Raw genomic sequence first — 13673 nt, forward strand, 5'->3', positions numbered from 1 at the left:
CCAAGTTCAAGTTCAAGCTCAAATTCAAGTTTGATTCGATACGGGAAATGATGGGATTAGATGGATCCTAGGCAATAGATGGCTCATTGGAGGATTGGGAAGAAGCTCACCTACCACCACCATCATCACATGTAATTTTGTGTACTGAGAACGCGGTCAATGAAGTCCTACTCAAGCATCCCAAGCTCTAACCTATTATCATAACAATCGGTTTCAACTTTGATTTTTCCCACATAAGTTTGTCAAAATGGATATAAATAAGAGTCTTCTAGAGGCCATTCAACTAAATGCAGGTGATTTTATGTGCACCTCCATTATGAAGGAATGCAAGCCAAAACATGATTATCCACAAAAATTCATTAGATTTCAAACCCTAACAATTAAGAAGAGGAAACTCCTCACAAAGATAGAACAACGAGCCTTATGGAGTAAACAATATCTTTGCATTCAACCATAGTTACCAACTTCAAGTTCAAGTTCAAATTCGAGTTCGATTCAATACGGGAAATTATGGCATTAGATGGATCCTGGGCAAAAGATGGTTCATTGGAGGAGGTGGGAGGAAGCTCACCTACCACCACCATCATCACATGTAATTTTGTGTTGTTATGAATATAATTCATAACAATTAGCTAAATAAAATGAATATAAATATTAAATAATTAAATAATTAATTAGGTTAATTAGTCATTACATTAAGTGAAAAGGCATGTCTAAAAGACATGCCCATTCACGAAAGGTCACCTGCTGAGGTATAAAATCAGGGTCCTCATTGTACATTCAAATCATCATATACATTTTTATATAATAATAAATTATTATTTTTAAATGCCTTCTGTGTATTTTAACATTCAAGTTTACCAGCTATCATTTTCGTGCATCAGCATAAGTTTTTATGCTACAGTGGTATCAGAGCTATGGCACACGATATAATCATGCAGGCCTTTGAATGTAGTTGGCCGCACAATATATCATTACATTCATGTTTTGAATCCATGGAGAATTCTAATAAAATTCAAGAAGTATTTTGGCATTTAGAAAAATCATGTGCTAAAGCTACAACATGTTTTAAGGAGACTTGTGCAGAAAACAATACATATTCATCGCTCGAACCAGATTGGCAAGAGCTGAAGCGAATGAAGGAAAAGAGAGGGGAGGATAAGGGTGAACCAGAGGCTAAAGCTGGAAAAAAATGGACCCTTGAAGGTGAAGAATCTGATGATGATGATGTATTGGTTGTTATGAAAGCACATGGAGATGTTCCTGGGTTTGAAAATGGAAATGTTGTAATGGTTGATTCGGAGGATGAAAATATGCCGAATGGAGAGGCCATGAAGATTGATAAATCCGATGCCAATGTTGAAGATGAAATTGATCCTCTGGATGCATTCATGAATACCTTGGTTACATCTAACATGGAAAATTTGAATAACACAGCAGAAAATTCCATGTTTGGTAATGAAATTGAGAATGAAGCCAAAGGTGTAGGCTCCAAAGGAAAGAGGACTATCAAAAACACTCTCGGGAGAATTATACCAGGTGAAGAGTCTGATACGGATAACGAAGAAGATGAAGACTTCAATGAAGATCAAGTGGATGATGAAAATGGTGACGAGTTCATGAAGAGAATGAATAAAACTAAAATTGAGAAACTATCTATTGTGGACCACTCCAAGGTGTAGTATGCTCCCTTAAAGAAAGACTTTTACCGGAAAGTAAGAGAAATATCTCTGATGACATCAGAGAAAGTTGCACTTTACAGAAAGCAGCTTGAGTTGAAGATTCGTGGAAAAGACACACCGAAGGCTGTCAAGACATGGAACCAGACTGGATTGACTCGTAATGTCCTCGAAGTCATCAAAAAATTAGGCTTCGAGAATCCTATGTCTATTCAAGCTCAGGCCCTTCCTGTGATCATGAGTGGAAGAGACTGTATTGGTTTAGCAAAAACAGGTTCGGGTAAGACTCTTGTATTTGTTTTGCCTATGCTAAGGCATATTAAAGATCAGCCTCATCTTGCTACAGGTGATGGACCAATTGGTTTGATTATGGCTCCCACGAGAGAGCTTGTTCAACAGATTCACTCTGATATCAAGAAATTTGCTAAGGTTTTAGGATTGAATTGTGTACCTGTCTATGGAGGTTCAGGAGTGGCACAACAAATTAGTGATTTGAAGAAAGGTACTGAAATCGTGGTATGCACACCTGGTAGAATGATTGATATCTTATGTACAAGTGGCAGTAAGATATCAAATCTTCGCAGAGTCACCTACCTTGTTATATATGAAGCTGATAGGATGTTTGATATGGTTTTTGAGCCTCAAATAACTATAATTGTTCAAAATACCAGACTAGACAGACAAACTGTGCTCTTCTCTGCCACATTTCCTAGGTAGGTAGAGGTTTTTGCTTGCAAAGTATTGAATAAGCCAGTGGAAATTCAAGTTGGTGGACGTAGTGTTGTTAATAAGAATATAACGCAATCTATAGAGTTTCGTCCCGAAGGTCAAAGATTCTTGAGACTTTCAGAGCTTCTTGGTGAGTGGTATGAAAAGGGAAAAGGCAGATGGCAGTGCGCCATATGTTTAGGATGGGATATACCCATTGCAACATTTGCAGAATAATAATGTCATATTTTGAAGCTCACACAGGTATTCTAAGCCAATGGGATATACCCATTGCAACATTTGCAGAATAATAATGTCATATTTTGAAGCTCACACAGGTATTCTAAGCCAATGGGATATACCCATTGCAACATTTGCAGAATAATAATGTCATATTTTGAAGCCCACACGGGTATTATAAGCCAATGGGATATACCCATTGCACATTTGCAGAATAGTAATGTCATATTTTGAAGCTCACACGGGTATTATAAGCCAACAAAGTGTAAAGGATAAACTTTTGGCTGTTGTGAATACACATATTTTGGACAACAAGCGTAAAAATGGTTGATGACAGGAATGTGGAGTTACCATTTTGAGTGGGGTGATGATCTAGAATTGACTCTATTTGGTGCAAGGGTGATTAGACAAAGATCACCCCTGCCCACAACGCCACGGATGGACAGTTCATTGGGAAGTTCAGACGCAAACTGAATCATGCACTCAACAATCTAAAGAAACAGACACAACAGGTTTTCCCTTTTATTAGTTATCCTGGTAATGGAAATTGCATTACTTGCAACCTCCAAGGGTTGTTGCTGTTACAACAATTAAAACTCGAAACCACAAACAACAATGAAAACTGCAACATGACCAAGTCCTTTTTCTCACAAGTTGCCCATCGGTCTCGATCCCCGTGGCACTCACACTCGCATTCATTGTTCTAAATAGCTGTCAATGGCTCCTTTCAAAACTAGGAATTATGGTTACCCTGTTTCTGCATTTTCTCCACAAATACAGGATTGATGAAGTCATTTTGGGCGAAGGCAAATGGCACTTTGAACATCATCCAAACTGGGTGGGAACATAGACATGAAAATTTGGAACTTTGGTCTTTTCCCTTTCTTTCAAGATGAACAAAATCAATTTGATATTGGATTTTTGGTTTCCAATGCAGGTAATATCGCTGAGCCAAATATCTGTGACAATGTTGTTTACTCTTCCACCGTTAGCCTTGATGATAAGTGAAGTGTTTCTCCAGAAACGAAAACTTACATTTCACGCTGTAAATCCCAGAATTCCAGTGAAAGTATGTCCGGTTGCAAAAGTCTCCATTCTAAAATCCAATTTCATGGGTTCTTCGAGGGGTTGTCCTGGCAATGCAGGTTTTGGGTTTATAATTAGAAAACACACGAAAGAACCATCCTCTACTGCTATAGAAATATAGGCTAACCCGCCAAGAAGGAACTAAAGCGTCCATAAATTTACATCACCAAGCATAAACTTGGAAGGGGACTCTAAACTCAACTGGGTTCAATTAAGGAATCAAGAATCTTTCATGAATCATTAGAGGTTGGAGTCCATCCATCATGGCACTTGAGAGCATTTGAGAGGCATGGAAACCCCTTGATAAAATTAATCATCATTGGAGAAGGAAATACAAAGCGAGGCACAATGAGTGGTCTAATGCGTTAATTCGATGACAAGGAGATATTTGATGTACGCCTTAGTATCCCCACATGATCTACACAGGATCCCGAGCTTATGGTTTCAGCATATGGAACTCTACTCGCATGTTGTGTTTCTCTTGACATGATATTGTCCATCTCTATCTCTGCTTGAGTGAGTGTTTTGTGATTTTTATCATGGAGGATCCTATCTAGGTTTCCTTCTCTTTCCTCCACACATCTATTTAGCTCTTAGCTCTTGGAAGCATCCCTTCCTTATTGGTACTTGAGATAGAATTTTATCATTAGCTGCCAACAAACAAAACGATACCACTCCTAGCCAGAATTTTGGGAGCTATACCCTCTTCTTGAGCTCCTATTTGAGAAAACCCCATCTTGACATGATTGCTAGGTCTCCATCCTTTACTGGGAATCAGTCCTGTTTCTTTAGCTTTCCAACAAATTATGTGTCATCCATTCTTCTAAAATCACCTTTCTCTTTCCAAGTTCAACATTGATGATTTTGACTTGCTTTGATTTCAAAGACATCGAGCATTGCTCCAACACTTTTCATTTTAGTTTTATTTAACATGGCTGTATTTCTAAAGGCCAACGAGATTTATTTTCTCTCTTTTTTTTTTTAATTAGAACATTATGCACTCACATTGCGGCTGGAAAATTCGAAGTCTCCTTGCATAGATGAAAGACAATTATCCAGCCCGATAGTGAATGGTAAGATGAAATCCTTGAGTGAACAGACCTTGACTTGAACCCAATCAAATTAACCTAACAAGGGTCCTTGTTATTAGAGAGAGCATAAATTGGCTATTTTGCCTTCACTACATGTTTTCTCCTAACAAAGTATATACCTGGAAACTAGCAGAACGTGAGTGAACAGACCTTGACTTGAACCGAATCAAATTGACCTAACAAGGGTCCCTGTTATTAGAGAGAGAATAAATTGGCTATTTTGCCTTCACTACATGTTTTCTCCCAACAAAGTATATACCTTGAAACTAGCAGAAGGTTACATAACATAACCACAATCACAATCACAAAGCTTATTCTCCGTGCTATATATATATATATACACACACACACATGCAATACAGACCCAAATGTTGAACACCGACCATCCATGATGGCACGATCAGTCCGTTGCATGTGGGTTGATCACATTCAAACCACAGTGCAAGCTCCAAGTACAGTAATAGGATTTTTCCATTCCCAGGAAAATATAGGATCCACGTACAATAATAGGATTTGGCCATTCCTAGTCAAATATAGGTGAGAAAATCAACCACAACATATGCCAGTAATCATAGTTTCCAATCTCTCTTTGTTGGCTACATGCTCCACAACATAGTTGTGCACTGTGTGTTTTTTATCGAATTAAAATACACGAAAACACACTCAGAGTGTGAGCTAAGTGACCGAAATGGAGATGGGAACGATGATTATCTTTCTTTTCCTTTATATAAATCTCTGCATTACTGAGCACTTTGTATGGCAGCCAAGTCAAGAGGTTGACACTAGCGGGCTGACTAGAGCCAGTTTTCCCAAGGGTTTTGTGTTCGGAACGACGACTTCGACTTACCAGGTGGAAGAAGCTGCCAAGTCTGATGGAGGATGGCCGAACATTTGGGTTAATTTTATCCATCAACCAGGTATGCATTTTTTCACAACTAATTTGGCTTCGTTGGATCAATCATATCCCTGCACTGTAATGTTTTTCACACATTCAGGTTTTTCATATTTTAGGGGTGTTTGGTCTTTTCTTTTCAGGGATTATAGCTAACAATGTCACTGCCGATATTATGGTGGATGAATACCATCTTTATAATGTATATGCTTCTTCTGCCATTTGTCCATTTTGGCCTTTTTTTTTCATGAGAATTCAAATGATAAAGTTTATGGTTTTTTCAATGGAAGAAGATTTTGTAGGAAAAATGTTGTTTCTACATGAGTTATTTAAATGTGGAAATTTAACCGCAAATATTTGTTTCACAAAGCGATGTAGAGTTGATGGTAAATATGAAAATGGATGCCTACAGTTTCTCGATATCCTGGTCTAGGACTTTTCCAAGTAGGAAGATACTTGGGTTTTGATCACTGTCCAAATTTAATATATGAATGAAATATTTTGACTGTATTAAATTTATAAGTTAAATATTTAAGTTACTTACATTAAATTCTAGCTTTTGCTTCAACATACAAATAACTTTCAAAAATATAGGATGGTCCCTTGAAGTATAGTTTATGGATCTGGGACTTACGAGGTGGAAGGAGTTGCCAAGTCCGATGGACGAGGGCCGAACATTTGGGATAATTTTATCCGTCAACTAGGTATGCATTTTTTCACAACTAAGTTGGTATCATTGGATCAATCATATCCCTGCACCGTAATGTTTTTCACACATTCAAGTTTTTCAGATTTTAGGGGTGTTTGGGCTTTTCTTTTCAGGGATTGTAGCTAACAATGTCACTGCCGATGTTATGGTGGATGAATACCATCTTTATAAGGTATATGCATCTTCTACCATTTGTCCATTTTGGACTTTTTTTCATGAGAATTCAAATGATAAAATTTATGGTTTTTTCAATGGAAGAAGATTTTGTAGGAAAAATTTTGTTTCTGTCTTGAGTTATTTAAATGTGGAAATTTAACCACAAATATTTGTTTCACAGAGCGATGTAGAGTTGATGGTAAATATGAACATGGATGCCTATAGTTTCTCGATAACCTTGTCTAGGAGTTTTCCAAGTAGGCAGATACTCAGATTTTGATCGTTGTTTAAACTTAATATATGAATGAAATATTTTGACTGTATTAAATTGATAAGTTAAATATATAATTTACTTACATTAAAGCCTATAAATTTTAAAAATATAGAATGGATCCCTGAAGTATAGTTTATGGATCTATGATTTATAACCGTGTTTCTGAAGTTGTGTGTATTTGATGATGCAGAAGGAGCAGGTCGGATCAATTACAAGGGCGTCCAATATTAAAATAATCTCATTAACTACCTGCTTAAAAGAGGTAATTGTGCTAGCGTCTCATACAAATTCCTTCAGCTATTGCATTTTTTGAATTTTCAAAATGTAAAACGGGGGATTCCAGTAGTCTCCTAACCGTTGTGATAGGAAGAATTGTAGTTATGGCAGTTTACTCTTATTTTGTATCATCTGTTGCTTTGTTTTATTCATGCTTCTTGCAATCTATGTTCTAATGTAGTTGTCCCGTTAGGTTTAGTTATACCAACTTTGAAAATTCCTATCATGTTGGTTTTCAGTGTGTCTTACTACATCCCTTGTCCATGTTCTACAATATTTCTTGTGTCTTTGCTCAATGCTTGTATATCATTTAAAATGGCAGTCTGTGGTTCAAATAATTTGTGGTCTATGATTCTTGAGATTCTGGCCTATTTGTATTGATGGCTTACCTTTATTGGCATGAACTCAAATTTCTGTAGTTTGTGATCTATGATTCCTGAGATTCTGGCATATTTGTATTCATGGATTTTTGGGAAGGAAACATTTAATCTCTACAGTTTGTGATTTATGTTGTACAATACTTCCTATGGGTATAGCCAGTTGGATGACTACTGATTGGTATAGCCTGTTTTTGTTCATGGCTAAAACCTTGGTTTTTGTGGTGTAGACTGGTGCATTCCTGTGATTATGGTCTATTTCCATTGAATTTGTGTATAATAGAAACCATTGCATGTGTTTCTCATTGTTGCAATTTATGCAATTCAAAGTGTTATCTATAATTAATGCCCTCTTGTTCTTATGACATTTACATTTTTAGCCTTTGGCCTTCACTAGTTGTTATCGCTAAAATTTGACTTCATTTTTGGATATCATGCCCTAGGCAATTTTTATCATTATGACTTACAATACTTATTGTGGGTATGGCATGTTGGATGAATACTAATTGGTATCACCTGTTCGCATTCATTACTAAAATCTCAGATTCTGTCATGTAGAGTGGTGCATTCTTGTGTGTTTCTTGTGGCTTATATCCACTTAAGTCCTGTAACAAAAACATTGCATATGTTTCTTATTGTTGTAATTTCTTCAATTCAATCTGTTTTCTATGACTATGGCCCTATCATTGTTATGAATTTTATATAAAAGTTCTCTCAGTGTTACGGTGTTACCGTTTGGCCTTCACTAGCCGCTATTGTAAAATTTCATTTCATTTTTGGGTATCACACCCTATGCAAATCTTTATCACTAAGATTTATCGGAAGTGCTTGAAATAACCTATGGAGGGTTGATAAATTCTGGAGTTGTGTCAGTTATCTATATTTCATCAACACTGATACAGAGCATGTAGTTCAAAACCCATCTCATAATTTCCAGCTTCTGATACTTTCCATTGTAGTAATAATGACATACATATCATTTTTTGTTGCATAATGAGGGCTATGCAAAATTTGTAGAGTTCTGCTTCAAAACCTTTGGCGACAGGGTGAAATACTGGATGACATTCAATGAGCCACGGGTTGTTGCTGCTCTTCGTTATGACAATGACATTTTTTCTCCTAGAAGGTGCTCTGCTCCACTTGGGAACTGCACAGCAGGAAATTTTGCGACAGAACCCGACATTGTTGCACACAATTTGCTGCTTTCACATGCTAATGTTGTAAAGATTTATAGAGAAAAGTATCAGGTCTGCTACAATCTAGAAAAAAAATTCTATTTAAATCTTAACAGAATGAAATGGCCACTGATGCTGAAAACTTTCTCCAACTGCAGCCCATGCAAAAGGGAAAAATTGGGATACTTTTGGACTTTGTATGGCAGTTGTATATCAGAAACAACTTTGGCTATCCAGTCTAGGAAGACGAAGACATGCCACTAGTGAGATTGTAAACTACATAGCTGTAGATGCATATTGTTTTGGAGAGTTTCCGTGGTGGCTGCATTAGGGTTGGACCGTCCCTTTGCAAATATGTGTAGCAATTGGCATCCTTTTTTCCATTGTTGGATGGGCAGCTATTCCAGGTTTTCTCATCATCATTCTTACTCTCATTCTAAACAAACCTCTGGCCAAAACCCTCCAGAAGTGCCAAGCTGAGTTCATGACTGCATAGGATGAAAGACTCAAAATAGCATCTGAAATTCTTAATAGTATGAAAATAATCAAACTACAAGCATGGGAAGAAAAATTTAAAGAGCTGATAGAAAATCTCCGAGCTGTGGAGTTCAAATGGTTGTCTTCAGCACAGTTTAATAGAACATATGGTACCATACTCTACTGGATGTCACCCATCATTACTGCATCTATAGTTTTTGTCGGGTGTGCTATCATAGGGGATCCACCGTTAACTACCACAACCATATTTACAGTGCTTGCAACATTCTGTGTGATACAAGATCCAGTGAGAATGCTACCTAAAGTTTTGGCTATATTAATTCAGGTTAAAGTCTCGTTAGATCGTCTGGACAAGTTCTTACAAGATGATGAGCTGAGACCAGATGCTGCTGTGAGGAAAGCACTTGCCGAATTCCAGTATACCATCAAAATTCATCAAGCCATACTCAGCTGGGATCCAAAATCTTCATTAACAAAGCCAACATTGAAGGGAATAAATCTGCACATTAAAACTTGAGAAAAGGTAGCAATTTGTGGCTCAGTGGGATCAGGGAAATCTGCTCTGCTATATACAATTCTTGGAGAAATCCCAAAAATTTCAGGGATGTAAGTTGAACATTAACTACTCTTCTTGAGCAAAAGTAACCATTTCATAGTTCAACAAGATTGTAGATGCAGCTTTTTTGCTTTCAATATACGTAAATTCTTCCATAAACTTTTTGATTGGACTACGTGCAGGTTGAAGTATATGGCAATGTTGCCTATGTGGCACAAACAGCTTGGATTCAGAGTGGTACTGTTAGAGATAACATACGCTATGGGAAACCAATGGACAAAACTCAATACAAGAAGGCAATAAAAGCTTGGAGAATTGAATATGAGTGGAGGACAAAAACAAAGGATTCAATTGGCTAGAGCAGTATATAACGATGCTGACATTTATCTATTGGATTATCCCTTCAGTGCAGTCAATTCTCATACAACTTCAACTCTATCAAATAAGGAGGAGACATTACATAACAGAGACTCCAAGACTTGCTAATTTTGCTTGTCATAGTATGAAAAATCTGGCTTATCTCTGTATCAGATCTGTAAAGATCTTAGAATGAGATCTAGACATATTAATGTGAAAATTTCTGTGCATATTAGATATAAAAGATTTGAGTTTTGGGTTATCAAAACTATAGATTGAGAACTACATGGATTTTTTGATAGGATGGCTGGTTCGATTTGTATATCAAGATTGCTAGCTTCTTTGTGGTGGTAGTGTGAGATCAATTTGGAATTGCTACTCGTTTCATACTTCAAGAGGGAAATGAATTTCCTAATGATGGTGGTGATGAAGGAACCCAGCAAAAGCACAGAGAATAGCATAATTGATTGAACAAAAAAATCAATTGTGTAAATACAAATAACACACCCTACAAAGTGATGTCTTCTTGAATATTGATCAATATGAATTATTTTCCTTTCACAGTTCTTGTGTTTTCATTCTTTATGAATAGGAATTAATTCATTCAACTAAAATTGGTATTGTTGATTTTGATGGCACTTCTATTCTCCAGCTTGATGATTGGGTGTTGTGTCGAATTTACAAGAAAAATGGTCATTCTCAGATAGTACAAGGGGTAGAATGAGATGAATCACCAAGTGCAGATGAAGTGATGGCTTCTTTGCCTGATATTGATCAGCGAAACAAACTGCAACTGCCCAAAATTGTCTGTTTCAGTGGGTTGTTGGAGAGTGACGATCCTTTTATAGATGGTTTTTTAAATTATGAAGCCATGGATGGAATGGAAACAGTAGCAGACTACCTCAAGTCCAGTCCTCCAACCTCTCTCACAACAATTTCAGCAATAACAATGACAACAATAGTGATTGCCGATATGAAGTTGTCCCAAAACAAGAAGAATTAGCAGTGGAGAATGACAAAAAATTCAATTCTCTCAAGAGGACCCTCTCCTTATCATATGGGGATGATGAAACCAACCCTACAAAGAGATTCAACAACATGCAGAACAACTACAGCTACAATGTCAACAATAATGTTTCAGCCTTGCTTAATTCAAAATCAGCCCAATCAAACTTTCCAACAGCAGAACTTCCTAAGCGCATTGAATGATAGTCAACAGAATTTCAGACTTTCGTACTTTCAGAACATGCATTGGACCACCTAAGCAAACAGAAAAAAAAAATACTTCAATTCTAGACGCACAGGTATGCGAATGCATTCCGCCTTGATGGCAGCTGTATATCAGAAACAACTTCAGCTATCCAGTCTAGGAAGACGAGGACATGCCACTGGTGAGATTGTAAACTACATAGCTGTAGATGCATATCGTTTTGGAGAGTTTCTGTGGTGGCTGCATTGGGGTTGGACCATCCCTTTGCAAATATGTGTAGCAATTGGCATCCTTTTTGCCACAGTTGGATGGGCAGCTATTCCAGGTTTGCTCATCATCATTCTTACTCTCATTCTAAACAAACCTCTGGCCAAAACCCTCCAGAAGTGCCAAGCTGAGTTCATGACTGCACAGGATGAAAGACTCAGAATAACATCTGAAATTCTTAATAGTATGAAAATAATCAAACTACAAGCATGGGAAGAAAAATTTAAAGAGCTGATAGAAAAATTCCGAGTTGTGGAGTTCAAATGGTTGTCTTCAGCACAATTTTATAGAACATATGGTACCATACTCTACTGGATGTCACCCATCATTACTTCATCTATAGTTTTTGCTGGGTGTGCTATCATAGGGGATCCACCGTTAACTGCCACAACCATATTTACAGTGCTTGCAACATTCCGTGTGATACAAGATCCAGTGAGAATGCTACCTGAAGTTTTGGCTATATTAATTTAGGTTAAAGTCTCCTTAGATCGTCTGGACAAGTTCTTACAAGATGACGAGCTGAGACCAGATTCTGTTGTGAGGAAAGCACTTGTCGGATCCTAGTATACCATCGCAATTCATCAAGCCATACTCAGCTGGGATCCAGAATCTTCATTGACAAAGCCAACATTGAAGGGAATAAATCTGCGCATTAAAACTGGAGAAAAGGTAGCAATTTGTGGCTCAGTGGGATCAGGGAAATATGATTTGCTATATACAATTCTTGGAGAAATCCCAAAAATTTCAGGAGATGTAAGTTGAACATTAACTACTCTTCTTGAGCAAAAGTAAACATTTCATAGTTCAACAAGATTGTAGATGTAGCTTTTTTGCTTTCTATATACAAATGTTCTTCCATAAACTTTTTGATTGGACTATGTGCAGATTGAAGTATATGGCAATGTTTCCTACGTGGCACAAACAGCTTGGATTCAGAGTGGTACTGTCAGAGATAACATACTCTATGGGAAACCAATGGACAAAATTCAATACAAGAAGGCAATAAAAGCTTGTGCATTAGAGAAGGATATAGAGAGTTTTGCTCATGGAGACATGACAGAGATTGGGGAGAGAGGATTGAATATGAGTGGAGGACAAAAACAGAGGATTCAGTTGGCTAGAGTAGTATACAACGATGCTGATATTTATCTATTGGATGATCCCTTTAGTGCAATCGATGCTCATACAGCTTCAACTCTATCAAATAAGGAGGAGACATTACATAACAGAGACTCCAAGACTTGCTAATATTGCTTGTCATAGTATGAAAAATCTAGTTTACCTCTGTATCAAATCTGTAAAGATCTTAGAATGAGATCTAGACATATTAATGTGATAATTTCTGTGCATATTAGATATAAAAGATTTGAGTTTTGGGTTATCAAAGCTATAGATTGAGAACTACATGGATTTCTTGATAGGATGGCTGGTTCGATTTGTATATCAGGATTGCTAGCTTCTTTGTGGTGGTAGTGTGAGATCAATCAGGAATTGCTACTCGTTTCATACTTCAAGAGGGAAATGAATTTCCAATGATGATGGTGATGAAGGAACCTAGCGAAAGCATAGAGAATAGCATAGTTGATTGAATAAAAAAATCAATTGTGTAAATACAAATAACACACCCTACAAAGTGATGTCTTCTTGAATATTGATCAATATGAATGATTTTCCTTTCAAAGTTCTTGTGTTTGATTCTTTATGAATAGGAATTGATTCATTCAACTAAAATTGGTATTGTTGATTTTGATGGCACTTCTGTTCTCCAGCTTGATGATTGGGTGTTGTGCCAAATTTACAAGAAAAATGGTAATTCTCAGAGAGTACAAGGGGTAGAACGAGATGAATCACTAAGTGTAGATGAAGTGATGGCTTCTTTGCCTGATATTGATCAGCAAAACAAACTGCAACTGCCCAAAATTGCCTCTTTCAGTGGGTTGTTGGAGAGTGACGATCCTTTCATAGATGGTTTTTTAAACGATGAAGCCATGGATGGCAATGGAAACAGTAGCAGACTACCTCAAGTCCAGTCCTCCAACCTCTCTCACAACAATTTCAGCAATAACAATGACAACAATAGCAATTTCCGATATGAAGTTGTCCCAAAACAAGAAGAATT

General features: G+C 37.1%; 2 pseudogenes; both read left to right on the forward strand.

Annotated features, from left to right (window-relative positions):
- Nucleotides 1–995: 995 nt before the first annotated feature.
- Nucleotides 996–2624, forward strand: LOC149164510 (DEAD-box ATP-dependent RNA helicase 45-like; annotated as a pseudogene).
- Nucleotides 2625–3369: 745 nt separating this feature from the next.
- Nucleotides 3370–10076, forward strand: LOC149164511 (beta-glucosidase 1-like; annotated as a pseudogene).
- The last annotated feature ends 3597 nt before the right edge of the window (nucleotides 10077–13673 follow it).

This window comes from Pinus tabuliformis, chromosome 5_1 (genome assembly GCF_031772625.1).
Source record: "Pinus tabuliformis cultivar Carrire ecotype Pingquan chromosome 5_1, CPIR1, whole genome shotgun sequence".
NCBI lineage: Eukaryota > Viridiplantae > Streptophyta > Pinopsida > Pinales > Pinaceae > Pinus > Pinus tabuliformis.